This window comes from Camelus ferus, chromosome 2, assembly GCF_009834535.1.
Source record: "Camelus ferus isolate YT-003-E chromosome 2, BCGSAC_Cfer_1.0, whole genome shotgun sequence".
In the NCBI taxonomy this organism is placed as follows: domain Eukaryota; kingdom Metazoa; phylum Chordata; class Mammalia; order Artiodactyla; family Camelidae; genus Camelus; species Camelus ferus.
In genome coordinates this window covers 74,409,231-74,428,888 of record NC_045697.1, presented here as the reverse complement: position 1 = coordinate 74,428,888, position 19,658 = coordinate 74,409,231, and the positions used below count along the sequence as shown (strand labels likewise).

Below are 19,658 nucleotides of genomic sequence, written 5' to 3'. Positions count from 1 at the left end.
GGGTTAACAAAATCCTTTCCCCTTCTACATGAGAATTTGACCTTACCTTAACTTTTGAGCACTGTTCCCCCGGCAACCTGATAAGGTGATTTGTGAACTATGTTGCTATGTTGCTGGTAAAAATGAACCCCTGATTGGTAAATGGCATTTAGACAGGAAGAACCAAACATGCCTGATTGCAGACCATGGCATTGGATCAGCCTGAGTTCAGTGCCTCTTGTAACCGGGCATGTCCCTTGCAGAGACCTTGGACACTATGCCAGTGGGGTTGTCACAAGAGATGGAACTGAAGGTGGATCACCATTGGTTGAATCTGCAGATATGGGAACCCGCGGATATGGGAAGGCCGACTGTACGACACTATTTAATTTGAGGAGCTTGAATATCTGTGGATTTTATTCTCCAGAGGGGTCCTGGGAACCCTGTGGATATGGAGGGACAACTGTACTTACTGTCAATGATTCTCATCCATCTTCAAATAATTCTGCAAAGATAATGGAAGATTCATTTGATTCTATTTTATTGTCAGATAATTGAAATAGACATGAATGGCTGATCAGCACATTAGGAAGCAGTTGCAGGAGTTATAAAATAGTTAGGTTTAGTCTCCTACCTTTCAGCCCTTTTAAATTTATATCTTAATGATCTGACACAAATTAACATTTTTTGATTCATGATTTTATGTATAGAAAAGTTCTTCTATGCTGACAACAAATTTTTAGTATCATAAAACCAGGAGTGGTAACACTAGCCAGCTTCTTTAACACATTGCCCCCATTATCTTTGGCTTAACACAATTAAATTCCTTTCATTAGTACAAAAATTTAATGCAGGTTGGACAGCCCTCCTGAGTATCCTTTGTAAGCGGCTTTTCAGGGATCTGGGCTCCTTCCATCCTGTGGTTCTGTCTTCCCGGAGTTCTCCTTCTGTAGCTACATGGCCAAGGGAGAGAGAGCGCCCGGGCAATCATACCTGGGGATCTGTGGCACTCTGTCGGCTACCACCTAGTTACATGGCTCTAATTTAACTGCTGGAGGATTTGGAAAATATATTTTTCCAATGTGCCAAGGAGGAAAATGAAAACTTTTAACTGCATACCTAACGTCTTTGCCGTAGCCTCAAGAAATCAGTTAACTTAGTACTTAATTATGCTAGAAAGAAAGCTTAACACTATGACATCACAGAAAAATCATTGTACTTGAAAATCATTCTCCAAAATTCACTTAATGATTTTCATCATACAGCAGTCAATATATTTATTTGAGAGTTCTTTTTGTTGTTGTTCTTGCTTTGTTTTTTGAGATTTTTAAAATAGCTTCTTGTTGTTGTTCTATAGTGATTTTGGGGGGGAATTAATTAGATTTAAAAAAAAAATTTTAATGAAGGTACTGGGGATTAAACCCAGGACCTTGTGCAGGCTAAACACATACTCTAACACTGAGCTATACCCCACCCCCTTTATTTGGGAATTCTTAACATATAACTCACCCACTTAATTTGGTAAATTGTAAAAAGTACCTAGTGAAGCTCATGGTACATGCAGTAAGTGCTCAACAACTACCAATTGTGTCTTCAACTCAAGGGAAGCTTTTACTGCTGGGAATTAAATGCTTCTCTAAGATTTCTGTCCAAGACAGGCAACTGCAAACACTTGCCTTAACATTGTCTATGCCTAAACCAGCTCTGACAGTGCTGTGTTGTGAATCTCTAATCTCAATTTAGCTTTTATCAAAGTATTTGAGCAAATTCAGAGTTGCCTAAAATACTCTTGCATCTCGCTGCCACATGGGGGAAGTACTAGTTAAGCTTTTCCCCTTTTATAATAAATTATTAACCTGCTCTTCTGGTCTCTGAAAACATGGATCTGTCCTCCAATAACATGGAAAACCAATCCTTTAGGTAAAACTTTGGTGCTTATAAAATTCCTTGTTAAAATAAGTGATATTTATGGAAGCCAGTCTAGATTGGGGATGTGCTAATTAACAATTCCTCTGGATTTCCCCAGTATTAACCTTGGATCAAGTTAGTCTCTTGGAACTTAACTTAGAACCTGGAAGACTCTTCACTTAGTGAGTTGGACTTACAACTTTAGTGAGTTTATTATAAGATACAGTTAAGTAAGATGTGCACCTGCATTTTCAGGAAGATTGTTGTGGATATTGTCTGATGTATCTATCATGATCCCATAAAGTAATTTCTTACAGAACTTGGGGCCAAGAAAAAGTTTTGTCTCTTTGGGGAAAATTTTATGTCTTCTATTTTCTGATGAAAGTGATCAAATTTCACTTTTAAAAGTGGCTCGCAGAAGACCATGGAGACAGTAAAAAGATCAGTGGTTGCCAGGTGTTAATGAGGAGAGGGGGATGATGAGCAGAGGACAGAGGATTTTTAGGGCAGGAGAACTATTCTGTATCATACTACGATGGGGGATGCATGCCATAATACATGTATCAAATGCCATAGAATGTACACCACCAAGAGTGAACCCTAGTGCAAACTATGGTCTTTGGGTGATTACAGTGTGTTAACATAGGCGTACCGATTGTAACAAATGTACCACTTGGTGAGGGATGTTAATAATGGGGGAGGCTACGCATGTGTCGGGGTAGGGAACATATGAGAAATCTCTGTACCTTCCATTCAATTTTGCTGTGACTCTGTACCTGCTCTAAAAAATAGTCTATTAAAAAATTTTAAAGCAACATATATATTTTGCCATTAATTTCCCCCAATAATTTAAATTTTGTATGCCAGTTATGTTTAATGTTATTTTACTATGGACAGTTAAAATTCTCACATAAACTTGAAAGATTAATTAATTAATTAATTAATATAAATATTTTTATAAGTGACTACCAGGAAGCTTAGAGTTAAATTCTGCCACAAGAGGTATTTAAACTCTTGGGGTGGGTTAGCATGTGTGCTCTTTTCCTTCTTTCATTGGTCCTGATTTTCTCCTTCTGCTTTATTACCTGACATGTTGTGATGTAATAAGAAATGTACATTTGGTCTTTCATTTGATATTTGGTCTTGGCACAGAACTCCTAAAACCTTTGTAATTTCCTGGCTTGTGAGGGTGAGAAGAGGGTCTGTTGTTATTCATAATCAGCCCCTTTTGACCATACTTGTGTTTAGGTTAAGGATGTGACTTTTTTTTTTAAATTGAAGTGCAGTCAATTACAATGTATCCATTTCTGGTGTACAGTGCAATGTCCTAGTCATGCATATACATACATATGCTAGTTCTCATATTCTTTTTTGCTAAAGGTTATTACAAGATATTGAACATAGTTCCCTGTGCTATATTGAAAAAACTTTTATAAATCTATTTTTATATATAGTGGCTAACATTTGTAAATGTCAAACTCCCAAATTTATCCCTTCCCACACCCTTTCCCAGGTAACCATAAGGCTGTTTACTATGTCTGTGAGTCTATTTCTGTTTTGTAGAAGAAGTCACAGGATGTGACTCTTGATGGGACCCGAGATAGCCTTAGGATGGGAGCTGGTTGCCAGAGGAACCAACTGTGCATTTAGATGGTTGGAACTTTCAGCCCCACCCCGAGAATTCTGAGGAGGGGAGAAGGGCAGGGGCTGAGCTAATCACCAATGGACAATGATCTAATCAGTCATGCCTACAGAATGAAACCTCCATAAGAACCTTAAAGATTCTGGGTTGATAAATGCATCCACGTGCCAGGAGGGTGGCAGACTGGAAAGGGTGTGGAAGCTCTTCACCTCTTCCCGCGTATGTTGTCCTATGCATCTCCTCCATTTGGCTGCTTCTGAGTTATATCCCTTGCAATAAACTGGTAATATTAAGTAAAGTATTTCTTTGTGTTTTATGAGCTACTCTAGCAAAGTATTGGACCCGAGGAGAGGGTCATGGGGACCTCTGATTTATAGCTGGTTAGTCAGAAGCACCAGTGATAACACAAGTGACTGGTGTTGGAAGTGGGGTCAGTCTTACGGGACTGAGCCTTTACCCTGTGAGGTCTGTGCTAACTCTGGGTAGTCAGTGTCACAATGAATTAAACTGTAGGACGCCCAGCTGGTGTCACAGAGAGTTGAATTGCTTGTCATGGAAAACTCACACATTTGGTGTTGGAAGTGTTGTGAATAGGAAGGAACAGTCTTCTTTTACTACCCTTATTTGATATTGTCATTTCTTGAGGTTTTTCTGGAGAAAACAAAGTCCATTCTGGAAAGAAGCAGGACTAAAATAAATTCAATATATAAAAAGATAAGCTACCAAATATTAAGATTTAGGCTTGATATGAAAGCTGTAGCTTAGGTGTTTATTTGTTGTTTTAGGATTTCCTATCAATTTTTTTCCTGCTTTTAACATTGAGTTCTATTCTCTAGAAATTCTTTAAATTCCCAATTGTACTATCTTTCCTATATTCAGATAGTTTATATTTTCTACAACTGTTCACTTTTGCCCCCTCTGTTCAAACAATAAAATCTGTCTCCCATAGAATAGATTCTTTTTTTCCTAAATGAAGATGCAAAATATAAGTCCAAGACCTCACAGCTCTTTGTCAGAAAGTTCCTTATGTAAATCAGTGAAGACCATTTTTACTTGTTCTGTCTCAGATGGAAAAAACAAAATATCATACAATATGCAGCTCAAGCTATGTGGTCTACTGAATGAGCAAAGCCCTACTCCACAGCACAAATAACCTGAAATATAAAATTAATTAAAATTGAACAGTTGGAGGATATTGGTAGAGTAATGTTTTTGATTACAGTGTCTTTAACTCTGGTAAATGTGTATATTAACTACTGTTAATTTGCAAAATAATTCATCAGATAAATTAAATCACCCTAGCAGTATGGTCTCATTTTTCTAAATGCACATCTAGGAATACAGTGTGATTTGGAAGAACTTTGCTTAAGGAAAAATCAAGGCAGGATGGCACTGATGCTCAGCCAGACTTCAAATTTAATCCTATTCTGGTAAATACTGGTTGAGCTCTAACCGAACCTCAGTTTCCTCTTCTATTATATAGGAAGACAATGTATTGTGCATATATAATTTTCTGTATATTATGATGTTTTGACATTGTAAGAAAGCATTCGGCCTGGAGAGAGACTGCCCCTCCCTGGGCTAGCCCATTTTTCCAGATGGCAAAGGGCCCAGCCTAGAGCATGGACTTTGATATGCAAACTAACCTATCCCCAGTCGTATCTCTTCTATCTGGCATGTTGTCCCAGAGGCAATATTCCTCTGCCTTAATCATCCCAGGGCCAGATGCCAGGCAACTAGGGACCATCCTAAACTGCGCTGTCCTGCATTGCCTTTCCTGTGGGAACCCCAATAGAGTAGCCTAAGAAATCCCCCCACACTACCCCCCACTCCTGCCTTCTGGCTTCTTACCACCCTGGATTTCCCCACATGACCCTGCTTGGCATGCCTCCTGTCTCTAGGACCTGTGAGTGTAATAAACTTTGTTTCTTCCTGAGCCTCAACTCTGCCTTTTCCTGTGGCCTCACCTGACTGACCATCTCATTAAAGAATATAAAACAAACCATCTGTGTCTTGCAGAGTTCCTGTGAAAACACAATGAGTTAAAATATAATGCCATCACTGCAGTGCCTAGTATGTAGGAAACATTCAATGAATGGTAGGTGTTAGGAAAAGTCTAACTTTGGAGGTAGAACTCCAGTATATTTATGATCCAGATCACAGTCCATGCTCATGCTTTATCTGAATAGAAAGCTATGAAGTGTCTACACCTCTGTCTCTTGACACAGGATCTGGGAGAGAAGGGAATACTGGGCTATTTCTGCATTCTTTTTTTTTTTTTTTTTTTTTTTTGGCCACAGGGATTTCCTGTCTCTTACTGTGATGGAGGCTGGAAGCAGAGGCTCCTTTCTTTCAACAACAGGTATGAATTCTGCCAACAGATAAGCCAATTTTAGCTTCCAGAGACGGAGAGATTCACCTGGACTAGAGACATAAAGAGTTGATTATTTTTAATGAAATAACGATGAAAGTGACACATACCAACTCAAAAGAAGAAGAAAGCACTGGCTGGATCTGAAACTCTTTTTCTAGGAGCAGTGCCAAATGCTCCCTGCCAGGCAGGAGCTGTCCTCTCGGCTCCTGTCACTCCTTGGTGCAATCAGTTCAAATTTCTTTATAGCCTAGAAGAGAGATTTATTTTTTTTCAATAAATAATTTAACAGGTATCTATTGCATAACTCGTGTGTGGTACTGCATCGCATCTAAGTCCTATCCAACCTTTCGGGCTGTGATTGAAGACAGCTTCTTCCCTTGTCGTCATTTAATTTGGTTTGTTTTCTCAAATAAAAAAAAAACCCTATATAACAGATTATTGTCACCATGCACTTGCCTTTTGTATGGTAATGAATCAATCTTTTTTACTCATTAAAAGTAACCCTAGGCTGGGCTAGGAGAAAGGAGATTAAAACCTAATGAGTCAGGAATAAAGGTTCCCATGGACTTTAGTAACATTCTGGAAACTGAAGTGATTGCACAAAAGGTTCCTCAAAGTATTAATAATGTGACTTATAACTTAAAGGAATATGCTGGCCCTGCCATCTGTGGTGAAGATTTGGGTCTCCTTGGGAATGTTCCCATCCTTTCCCATTGATCTCCCTATGTTTTTAAGATGCATTTTCTCCACTAAACTTTTGTTTGGCAAGCTGTTTGGAACTCTGTCGCTTGTTGTTGTTGTTGTTGCTGCTGTTGTATTTTAAGAAATCTGCACACTTCTTGAAATATGAAGAGTAAGATCACTAGACATGCAACAAAAACACAGGCAAGGGTTCTGCTGCTAGCAACGGTGGACCAGGATGCTTTGAACCAAGCCTTTCTCTGAAAACTAGAAACACTCCCTAGGTGGTGAGGAACTGGGTTTGTGGGGTCCGGATATGGGAGCACAGGCGAGCCCAAAGAAATGAGCTTGAAACTCACTGCTTTACTTCTTCCAGCGAATGCCAATTCTGAAAGTGGGAGTGGAGATGTAGGATCCTTTCAGTAGACGTTTGGGCCAGGGAGAAAAAAAATTCAAGGAGGATGGGACCTGGTAAAGCTCCCAGGTGTTCTTTGGCAATCCTGAAGGGGTATACGCCCAAGGAGAAGGGGTATGCTGGTTACAGACCTGCCCTCACAAACACTGGAGGCTGATGGATTAGGTGACGTGTACCTGCTACCACTCCAGCCTACCTGCTTGCCAGAAGCAAAATGAACCCTCTCTGGAGGAAGGTAACATCACCAGTGGCCACAAATGATTTCTGAATGTTTTGTATCAAAGGCTGGCAATCAATTTAAAAACTATCAAGCACAGAAAGAGATGAGACTGAAAGAAAAACAGAGGATAATAGAAACAGGCTTGTGGGGGTTTAGACATTGGAGTTACTCAATAGAATTTTTGAAAATTATGATGAATACATTTAAGAAATTAAAAGCAAGATTGAGAAATTTGGCAGAGGACAGGTAGTGGAAATAAAAATAACTGAGAACAGTAACTGATATTATGAATTCAATGAATGGGTTTAAATAACAGATTAAATACAGTTGAAAAAGAATTAAATAAGTCAGAAGGAAACACCTAGGTTGAATCATGGGAAGACAAAAGGATGGAAAATGCACAAAAGAGTGTAAGAGACACAAGGGACAGGTGAAAAAGTCTAATGTGTATGTAATTGTAATCCTAGAAGGAGAGAGAGAGCAGGACAAAGAGAATGGGACAGAATAAAGGTATGTCAAGAGAATGGCTGAGAATTTTCCAAAGTTCTGGAAAAATACCAAGCTAGATTTAAAGAGCATCACGAACCCCAAGCAGGATGTATATAAGAAAACCATACCTAGACGATACTGGTAAAGTCAAAGACAAAATCTTAACACACGTAAAAGAAAAAAAAGACAAAAAACATGCATTGGCCATTCTGCGTCCTTTCCTGGGGCACTAAGAGGAGAGCTTTGTGTGGGAGCCCATACAGAGCATTAGCAAGTGAACCTGTGTTTGCTATGCTCTGTGTTTCTGTCCATTATCAGTTACTCTGGGGGAACTGAGGCAGCATTCCTCACTTTCAGAATCCTTATAGCATTTTCTTTTGACAATAGATATTCATTTGGTCATTAAATACTGCTGTGCTCTTTGTATATAACAAATTGGGGCACTTATGGTGTGGTAGACCCTATTATTATGCCCAACTTTAGGTAAGCAGACCAAGGCGTGGAGAAGTTAAGTAACTTGGCCGAGGTCAGGAGGCTAGTAAGAAGTAAAGCCTGACTTCATGGCCCTTGCTCGCCTCGCTTAGGTCATCCAGTGTTAAGAGTAAACTCCTGATGGGAGACTGACTCAGCTTTCCGTCCTCCCTCATACTTGCTCAAATAATACGAACAATGACAACACTCACCACGACAGCCGACTTTCCTGAGCACGTACAATACACCAGGACTCATTTACTTCTCACATCCTTCTCATGAGGTAGGTACTGGTATTATCCCATTTTACATATGAAAACACAGAGGCACAAAGAGGTTAAGTAACTTGCCAGGTCACATAGCTTTTGAGAGATGAAGCTGGAGTCTGAAACGAGGCAGTTTGGCTTTAGAGCGTGTTTGTAACCATCATGTTTACTGCCCTTGCTGTACTATTGTTCATTACCAAGGGAAGGAGAAGGAAGAGTCTGTGTCCACCAGGACAAGGTTGGAAGCATCCTAATTGTGACTATTAAAACAGCACACACCTTGGCTGTGAAAGACCATTGTCTCTATGTAGAGATGCCAAGAAAAGGCAAGTGATCACATAGGAAGTTCCAAGCTATTCCATTGGCTCTAAGGATATTCTTCAGAATCTATGCTTTCCTGAGCATTTTCTCCACAAGGTGAATTCTTAACTCATCTCTTCATCACATTTTTCATTCTCCTATTTGTGTATCTCCCCAAATTCATTTTACTCTTACCTACTCCTTAGGTTAAAAGGTAAATGAGCTGGCTTCATATCAGAAATAGTCCTTTGCTGGGTCTCATATAGGTTGAAGCTGGACAAAAATACGAAGGCCCCCCAGAGTTTGTTAGCAATGTTTAGCAGGAGAAAATCACCATGAACAGAACAGGCCTGCTGCTGGGGAAGGTGGTAAATGTTAAGAGATGCCAGGAGGAGGCAAAGCCATTCAATTGCTACCATTCTTCTTCTTCAAGGAAAATGAAGCATCTTCACATTGAAAAAAGTAGGGCAAATGGAGAGTGAGTCATAAATTTTACAGCTTCTCTCTCTACAAAGGAATTAAATGACAAAATATGACGGTCTGACTTTCTCTAAGGCTGTATATAGCTAATCCAATGCTGTAATTAACATCGAGTTTTAAATGTCGTTAGTCTCTGAAGAATGAAGCCACAAATCTTGGGTGGAAGTATTTCAGAGGAGATGTCATTATCAAATACTCCCTTGCTGTGAACGGAGTTAGACGTGTAGGGGAATTTCTAAAATGATAAGGCTTCACTCATACTTAGGGCTCATTTGGTGACAAGAAACTAACCCTACTCTGGCTGCCTCGTATAAAAGAGGATTTATTATACGACAGCTCCTCATGGAATTCAAAAAAGGAAGGACGGTGGAGCCCCACGGGGAATTAGACTTGGAAACTGAAGACTTCAGGGCTCAGCTGCTGTTCTCGGGCTGCAAGTTCTTGCGCTGACACTTGTCTGTTTCCTGCCCTGCCGTGTGCAGCCTCTCCCTGCAGACTGGCTCTCTGTGCGTGCTCCTCACGTGCGTGGCCCTCCATAGCTGTCATCGCCTCTTGGTCCACAGGCCCTTGCAGCTCTCGAGACCACCACCACCTGACTCCCAGCCTGGGTCTCTCCGTTCAGTTCTCAAGAAAAAAATAATCAGTTTGGTCTGGTTCATGGATCAGATGTCCACCTCTTTTCTAATCAGTGATGGTTGGGTTTATTTGATATAAACACAGGAAGAAGGGCTCAGAGCTGGTACTCTAGTTGGCTGAGGGAGGGGAGTATTCTTCAAGAAGAGAACTGGGAAGAAATCTTAAAAATGTGTCTCTAAACACTATGATCTGAACCCAGGGCTTCAGTGTCCTGGAATCCTCACAGTACCTTAAGTAACTACCAAGGATGAATTCATTGTTTAGGAGACATACGAATGCTCACAAATAGTTTGGAAAGAAGGAAAATGTGAGTTTAAAATTCAAAATTAACAAACTCCTCAAATATTCCAAGTGGTGGCATACATGTATGTTGTTGCAAAGAGTGCCTGGGTCTAAGTTGTGGCTAATGAGTCAGGGCACTGCTTAAAACATCACGACTCTCAGTTTTCTCCACATTAACAAATTAGTTACTCAGAAATGAAATTTTTAAAAAATTAAGTGAGTTGCTTTAAAATTTTGAAAGTATTGCCCATATATGGTAAAACAAATTAAAGCAGCACAAAACAATATACAATGAAAAATAAGACACTGTTCTCCCTTCCTGCACCCTCAGTCCCACTCCCCAGAAGTAACTATAGTCATGAATGAATGCTTTGGCTATTAGTAGTGGCTATTGTTGATTTACACGAAATTCAGAGTTAGGTGGTGTCAGAGTTGGTTCTGTGGTTTGTAAGATAATCAAGAAGCCACTATCCACAGTGTGCCAGCAGTATCACACCTCGTTGTCACAGGAGGCTAATGCGGGTAGGAAGTACATTTTCAAACGATCCATTCCTAAGCGGGAAGGAATGGGGTGGAAGCATAAAGAGCGTTCTCCTCATGCACGTTTTTATTTTCCGAGGAGGGAAATCCTCCCAGAAGCTCTAAGCAGACTCCCCTTATCTCTCATCCCCCAGCCCCACCGTGGGGAGAAGAGAATAGAGACTGCCATGACTGGTTTAGGTCCATCCTAACTCATGCCCTGGGGCGACACACGGCCGCCCCCACAAAACCAGCGTTCTGTTGGCAAGAAAGAAGGGAAATGGCTATTGGGCAGGCAATCACCAGTGGTGGCCACAGTAAAAATGATTCACTGTGTCTTAGTATCTGCCCAGAAATTTTCTAGATGTATTTAACTAAATATATTGTAAATACTATATAGTGTACCGTATGTATGGATACACCACATGCATGGTCATATGCATGTGTATATGCATATACACATAAATATCCACATGTGATACTTGCCCAAGAATCTTACATTTTTTAGATAAGTGAAGTACTCTATGCATCTGATTAGCACAGACTAACACATAGTAAGTGCTTTACTGATGCTGATTAATATTATTATTTATAGCCTTAATACTTATAGTCTTTGAGACAGTATACATCCTTTTGAAAAAGAATGAGAATCATTTTCTAGCAAATGCTAAATTTCACTTTATCAGTACTTTAAAAAATTATGCCAGCACTTTTATTTTGGGCTGTTAAATACTCTCAAAGGTATTAATTGCATAGCTCCTTTAAAGAGAGATAAGAATTACTGTGGTCAGCTGTAAATTCCATTTAAACATAGTGAAATAATTTTGTGAATAACAACTAAGTGACTAAATGTTTACTTTCCAATGACTATCTAGCCACAAATATTTTCTAATCGTGTTAATATGCAGGCAGAAGTAAGAAGGTTAGGTATTAAACATTTTTGGTGTATTTGCACAAAATATTATGTTAGCAAATGAATTTTACATTACTGACAGAATTTTTGGAAGGAAAAAATAACTTCACAACTATTTGCCTAATATATGCTGCACAGAGATCATGAGAGTCATTTGAGAAATTCTTATTGGAAGAGAAGGCCATTATAGGTACTTTAAATAAATACAAAACACTTCAAGTATTTGACATAATTGGATGAAAGCTTGTGGGAGAGAAAGGGAGCAGAGGAGGGAAGTCTCCTTAGTTATCCTGGAAATAGGATCCTGACCAAGAGTCTAAGGTAGGTGAGTCCAGCTTCACATTGCCCTTCAGCTGACCTCTCATAGTCATTAGGCCAAGTTCTAAAATGGCTTGTCTTTCAGGTAAAACTATATCTTTTAACCCAAAATATACAAATAGCTCATACAACTCAATATCAGAAAAACAAACAACCCAATCCAAAAAATGGGCATAAGACCTAAATAGACATTTTTTTCCAAGGAAAGCATACAGTTGATTAATAGGCATATGAAAACATGCTTGACATCACTAATTATTAGAGAAATGCAAATCAGCACCACATGAGATATCACTTCGCAGCTGTCAGAATGGCTATCACTGAAAAGAGTACAATAGCAAATGTTGGAGAGGACATGGAGAAAAGGGAACCCTTGTACACTGTTGGTGGGCATGTAAATTGGTGCAGCTACTATGGAAAACAGTATGAAGTTTCCTCAAAAAACTAAAAATACACTACTATATTATCCAGGAATTTCACTCCTGGGTATATACCATGAAAAAATGAAAACACTAACTCAAAACGATACATGCACCTCAATGTTTATAGCAGCACTATTTACAATAGCCAAGATATGGAAGCAATCCAAGTGCCCATCAACAGATAAATGGATAAAGAAGATGTGGTCTATACATATATACAATGGAATATTATTCAGCCATAAAAAGAATGAAATTCTGCCATTTGCAGCAGCATCGATGGACCCAGAGACTATTGTGCGTAGTGAAATAAGTCAGATAAAGAAATACTATGTGATATCACTTAAATGTGAAATCTAAAAAAAAAATACAAATGAATGCAAAACAGAAACAGAGTCACAGATATAGAAAACAAACTAGAGGTTACCACTGGGGAGAGGGGTAAATTAGGGGTAGAGGATTAAGAGATACAAATTGCCATGTATAAAATAGAAAAGCAACAAGCTTATATTGTACAGCACAGGAAATAATAGCCATTGTCTTGTAAAAGCTTTTAATGGAGTATAACCTGTAAAAATACTGAATCACTATGCTGTACACTTAAAATTAACATAATAGTGTAAATCAACTATACTTTACTTCAATAAAAAATATTTAGTCATATTGGCATTTTAACACACAAATACGTACTATATCTTTTAGTCCTCCTTTCTCTTTTTTCTCATCATTTGTCCCAAAATGTTTCAAAGTATGAAAATATTATGATTATATACAAACTATTTAATCTCTCAGACTTCACGTTCTTCCATTTCTAAAACAAGGGGGGTGAATTAGATGATGGTTGAAAAGATCTAAAATTCTAAGTTAAAGGCCAGTGTTTCCAGAAGTGACTGCTCATCAGAATCACCTGGAGGCCCTTATAAAAATACAGGTTCCTGGATCCCACCTTCAGACATTCTGATTCATTCATTTAACGAATGATTACTGAGGGTCTTGCATTAAATTCTGGATACACAATGATGAATGAAACAGACATGGTCTCACCCTGCCCCAGCCTCTACAGGAGGACCGAGATTGAAGCCAGTAATCTGTGTTTTAAAATTGCTCTCCAGGCAATTCTGATAAGTAGACAGTTTAGAGAAGCAATATTCCAGACCAAATGGAAACGAGACATTTCTGAGGGACTGTTTTAATTTTGCTTGGGATGAACTCAAATTTACACTCTAGAAATGCTTCTAATTTTCACTGAAAAAATTTTAAATGGCTTCTCTAAAACATACGTGTGTGTGTATCTTAGATTGAAACATAAGTGTTAACAAGAAGAAAACACACACCTGATGTAGGTGCAGTATACTGGTATTGGGCGGGGTTTTAGCAAATTAACATTGATAGTTGATACATTAACTATAGACACCTGCACAAGTTAAAAGAAAATCGTATTTGATTTGAAATACTGAATTAAAGTTCAAAGTGCTTATGCAAATAAATAAGTTATTCATTTTGAATTCTATTATTTACTTTGATTTGCTCTTTGAGGAATTTTAAAGACTTACTTACTTTAATGTTCAACAGTGTGAAATGTGCTAAAGTGTTTGACTTTATGACCTGTGAATGCTGAGGTTTACAAATAGACATTTTATGCTTGCTATGGTTATATAACTCTATTTTCCTTTAAATAATACCAGATTGAGAAGTTACCAAAAAGAAATAAATGAAAGAATCCCTGTTTCTATGTGACCAAATTATAAACACAATGACGATTTGACCTAACTCCAGGAAGTGTAACTCTAGGCGGCCGTAAGGATAAATATGAACAAAGGAGCTATGAATAGCCAACCCTTAATTTTTCGATTTGTAAATGAGTCAGACCCTTTATCACAAGGATTTTCTCCCCTTTAACACCTACATTCCAATATGGCCAGTAAAAAATAGATAGAGACCATTCAAAGCAGTCCAGGTCTATTCATTTGTAGTTTCTCTGTCTCAATCAGGGTTCTAGCAGGTAGTTCAAATGAAGAGGTTTTACTGCAGGGACCACAAGCAGGTGCAGGCTGGGGAAGAGATGAGGAAGGGGTGTGAGAAGCTAAGAGACTAGCAAAAGTGGGAAGTAGGGAAACAGCCTTGGGTGTAAAAGGAAAAAGTGAGGAAACCATAGCCCAGACTGGAACCATGCAGGAAGAAGAAGGGCCCCTCAAAAGGAACTGTATTTGTTAATGTGTAGGGAGTACCAGAGACCCCTCCCTGAAGTGGGGCAGGGAGGAACACCCTTTCTTACCTCGCTCTCCCTTTCTACCTTCCGAATTTCTGCGCAGGCTTCCCCAATGTCAATTTCCTGGGAGCACCAGCGGGGCAGAAAATGGATAGGGGATGTGTGGACAATTAAGGAAAAACCCCTGGGCTCTCTAAAAGTGGAGACTCTCTAAAAAGACAATTTATAGTGGGCACGTCAAACTATGCTGCATGCTTTAGACTATTTACTTTGTGGACTGGGGGCTATTTTCAAATCTAAACTCTGTTTTTGGTTGCAAACAACTTTTTGTTTTCTGTGTTTTCACTAAATTCTAGCTGCAAGAATTACATGCTTTTAGGCTGCCTCCTCCTCTTATCAGTTTTTATATGATTAGTAGTAAATTGTAAGCAAGGAGCCAAATCAAATACAAAAAAGATACTTTGGATTAGCTGTAAATTGTTTCTCTAATTTAGTAAGGATAATCTAGAATTATACTTTGGTGATTAAAATAATAGGATTAATCACAATTCAGCTTACATGTGCATTCCCTCTTATTACAGGGAGTTGGCTGTGTGGTCACAGAACCTCTATCATTGAGCATGGGTGTGGGCCTGAGTCAACACTCACAAAAAAACTTGTCTTCTTGAATACCTGGGTAATTGAAAATGCCAAGAAACATTTTACAAATTCAACAAGGAAAAGAGTAATCATCGTTAATGTTGCTGCAAACCTGGAGGAATAATTGGCTTTGAGATGCTGCAAGATGAAACGACAGCAGCTCAAATGTCATTGCCTAGAGGAGGACGACCAGAGTTAGGCTGGCTGCCAGTCATGTGACTTCACAAAAGGTTACCCAGAAGGGATGGCACCCACTTCAGGAAGCACAAATGTCATTGCCAGGACCTGACGTTCTTCGAGTGCAATGATATAAAAAAAACCAAAGGCAATCTGATTCAGAATGATAGATTTGAACATCATATAAATGATTTGTACATCCAGAAAGCAGAATGTCTTTCCCAAAAAAACACTTCAAAAAGATAGCATTGGAACACTGGTATCACAAAGAAATATGCTAGTTACTAGTTTTAAAGGGTGATTTAATAAATAAGTGGTTTTATAGTGGAAAAGCTAAAATTTCCAATTTTCATTTCTTTTTCTTGTGTGTAAAAGTCACTATACATATAAAGTAGAGGGTAGGCAGTAGGAAAGCCCATTCAACTGCATTTGCAAGTCATAATTTAAGATAAATTTTGGCCATTTGTGTATCTGCAGTTATTTTCAAGTAACCTAAGTAAATTTTAGTTCACAATAATTTAAGTATTTATTACAGCTGTAAAATTGGGGAAGTATGAAGATTAAGACAAGACTGTTGATTGAAACCGAGTGCAAAATCTGCTTTCCCCATTAGGTCCTTTCTTTGCCTTTATAACCCCTGACGCCTAATAAAATTCTCAGAAGCTCTAAGTCTGGATGCTCATTACCTAATCTATTTTACCTGTTTTAATTGGCATCAGCCCATCTATTCCAGCCGCAGTAGCAAGATCTCTGGAAGCACAAGTTCCCGCCCCTTGGGAGATAGTTTACATCTATTATTTTGTGAGAAGTCCAAGTCTTGAGTCTAGGTTTGCAGCAAATAGACGGAGTTTCCCATTTCTTAAGCAGTGCTTCCTTCATCACTCCCTTCCATAAAGAACTGAATGACTTCTCATTGCCTATAAGACTGTCACATAACAATGTATTTAGAAATTCATTTGTGGTTTGGTTCTCTTTACTCAAACCCACTTATTAACCTCCTACTCCACATACACACACAAAAATGACCACATTTGTGGGTTTTTTGGTGGGGGGATAGGGGCCTGTTCAGGATCTAAAACAAAAGAACTTGGAAATAACCCTCTTTCTATCTTTTTTGAAAGCCTGAATTCATTGCTAAGCTATGTATCAAAGACGAGGACAGGCGAGAAAGGGATGACTTTGAGGAAAGCTTTGGTGAGAGGAAAATTCTCCCCAGACTGTGGAAAGTCAGTGAGTTCTTTGAAGAGAGGAGCCCTCCACTCTTCTCTGTAGAAGTGATCTGAGTTCAGAGGGAAGAGCTGTGTAATATTCCTTGTGGGGATGGACCTCAAGCTTTGGGGTTCTCAATGGAGCACCAATTGAAGATTTTTCTCAACTTAAAACCAGCATTAAGTTCCTTACTTAATAACATGTCAGACAACGTGTTAATGTATGAATCTTAGGATCTCCATTTCAAATCTTTACTACTCCTATTGTTTAGAATAAATTATGTATTCTCAGTGAGCCTTAGTTCATGCATCTGTAAAATGAGGGATTAATACCCATCAGGGAAGGTTGTGAAAATAAGACATTATGAACAATATGTGGCACACAGTCAACAGAAATAGACAACTTAGAATTAACTTTGGAGAGTTATAAAATCTTTTCACACACCCCACAATTCTCTTAGCCAACAGTATTTACCAATTTTCCTATCCTCTCAAAAAAACACCTCTGGGTCAGTTTTTTATTTATTATTATTGTGGTACAGACACTTAACATGAAACCTACCCTTTTAACAAAGTTGTAAGTGCACAGAGCAGTACTGTTGACTACAGGCACAATATTGTACAGCAGATCTTCAGAACTTATTCATCTTCCATAACTGAAACTTTATATCCTTTGAACAGCAGCCCCCACTTCCTCCCCATCCCACCACCAGCCTCCGGCAACTACCATTCTGTTCTCCTGTTTCTTTGAGTTTGACTATTTTAGATGGCTCATGTAAGTGGAATCATTCAGTAGTTGTCCTTCTAGGACTAGACTATTCCCACTTAGCACAGTGTCCTCAGGTTCATCTATGGTGTCACATATCACAGGTTTTCCTTCTTTTTTAAGCCTGAATAATATAAACATCACATTTTCTTTATCCATTCATTCATTGATGGACATTTAGGTTGTGTCCTCACATCTTGGCTATTGTGAATAATGTTGCAGTGGACATGGGAGTACAGATAGCTCTTTGAGATACTGATTTCATTTCTTTCAGACATACACCCCAAAGTGGGATTGCTGGGTCACATGGTAGTTCTATTGCAATTTTTTGAGGAACCCCCTATACTGTTTTCCATAGGGGCTGAATCATTTTACATTCCCACCAGGAGTGTACAAGGGTTCCAATTTCTCCCCATCCTCACCAACACTTGCCTTTTTTTTTTTCTTTTTTTGGATAATAGCCATCATAGCAGGTGTAAGGTGATATCTCATTGTGTTGTGTCAATTTCTTGAACTGCTTTTTCTTCTAGCCCATTCTACAAGTCTTCAAAAGAACAAATAAACAACATTCACCTAAACCATTAGTTCTTAACACATTTTGGATCACAAGACCCCTTGGAGAATCTGATGAGAGTCATAGGACTCTCTTACCAGTAAAATGCACACATACAATAAATAGTACAAATTATTCCTTGGAATGACAGACCCCAGAGACATATTTATGGACCCCAGTTTAAGGTTACTTACCTAGATGAAGCTATTCTCTGGCTTGCTTGACACCTCATGATTTAACTCAGGGATTGGCAAGTATTTTCTGTAAAGGGCAGGAGGGCACATATTTTCACCATTGCAGCCAGTCGCTATCAAAACTGCTCTGCATTTGAAGTACAAAAATTGCCATAGAAAATACATAAACAAATGAGCATGACTATTTTCCAATAAAACTTTATTTGCAAAGACAGATTGTGGCCTGGCTTTGGCCCTTGGGCTGTAGTCTGACAATCTCTGAATTAATTATTTCAAAAGAATTGAATGGTTTGCAGTAGTTAGGAACTGTGAAACTCTTGTGCACACACACAATGAAGGCCACACAAATCCACTAAAGGAGTAGCAGCTGCTATGTCTCCTTTCCTCTGGAATGCCTAGAACGGGATAAGTACAGAACCAAGAGATGATCCTCCTCTCCCATCATATTTGATAACAATCTTTTAATTTGCATCTGATGTCTTCTTTCAGTTGTTTTGGAACATCATCAGAACCATTCATTAGTGCTTCTTGCCAGTGACATAAATTATAGGACATGTTAATTTATGACTGGGGAGGTAGAAACACTCAAGATTTAGTATTCATTTCTCCATACTTACATTCCACCATGTCGTCTTAAGGATAACATGCTTCTTTAAGGAATCTGTTCAAGGTCCCATCCTATTGTCTATTTTCTATCAATGTTCCGAAAATTTGTTCTTGGAAGGCACTCTTGATGACATTCACAGTAAACACCTACAAAAACTATGGTGATGTGAGTATAAATTCTATACAGTAAAAACATTGGTACATTTAAACATCATTGAAAGAAAAACTTGCAAGCACCTTGCAGATGGCTGCCAGCAAGTCTTCATGAAGAATAAACACTGTCAGACTAACCTGATTTATTAGGATAAAAGTCCCAGGTAGATCAAGAAAAAGAGATAGTTCTAATTTATCTTGACTCTAGGAAGGTTAGGTGATTTCGTTGCATGAAGCAATAAATTTAGAAAACGTGGTCTGGACAGCATAACTATTAGGTGAGGATACAAATTGCTAGAGGGTCAAAAAATAATACAAAGAGTTTTTCAAAGTCAGTTAGGAGCCTAGATTTTTTTTTAAGTTTTCTTCACCAGCCTAGATAAACAAAAAAGTCAACCCAGACAATGTCATAGAAAAATATACCTTAGGAAAGTGATTTAAGAAGAAACGGAAAATCTGAGTATACTAGTAATCACCAAAGATATTTAACAAGCAGCTTGAAATCTAACTTATTATCCTATCCCCAAATATACTACTTGGTTTTACAGGCCAGTGAACCAAGCTTTTGAGAACGATCATCTCTGGCTAATAAAAACAGTTCTAGAGAACAGAAAAAATATTTTTCGTATCAGTTAATGGTGCTAGAATAGCCTTGATCTTGATATTCAAACCAAATCAGGTTACATTAGAAAATGACAATCATATGACAGTAACGCTTATGACCAAAGATGATAAAATTCAAAATAAAACATTAGGAACTGGGAAAAAAACTTATCTTGATCAATTTAAATTTTTCCCAGGACAGTTTAACATTAAAATATATTAATGGAACTAGCCTCAT

The 19,658-nt window shown here is 38.5% G+C and overlaps 1 long non-coding RNA gene across 1 annotated transcript; it reads right to left on the bottom strand.

The window, feature by feature from the left end:
- Positions 1-286: 286 nt before the first annotated feature.
- Positions 287-19,014, bottom strand: LOC116657773. Its single transcript, XR_004312907.1, has 5 exons — positions 18,676-19,014; positions 18,059-18,185; positions 8,392-8,469; positions 6,011-6,150; positions 287-484 (listed from the first exon to the last, which is right to left on the bottom strand). It is a non-coding gene; the product is annotated as an uncharacterized LOC116657773 (long non-coding RNA).
- Positions 19,015-19,658: the final 644 nt, after the last annotated feature.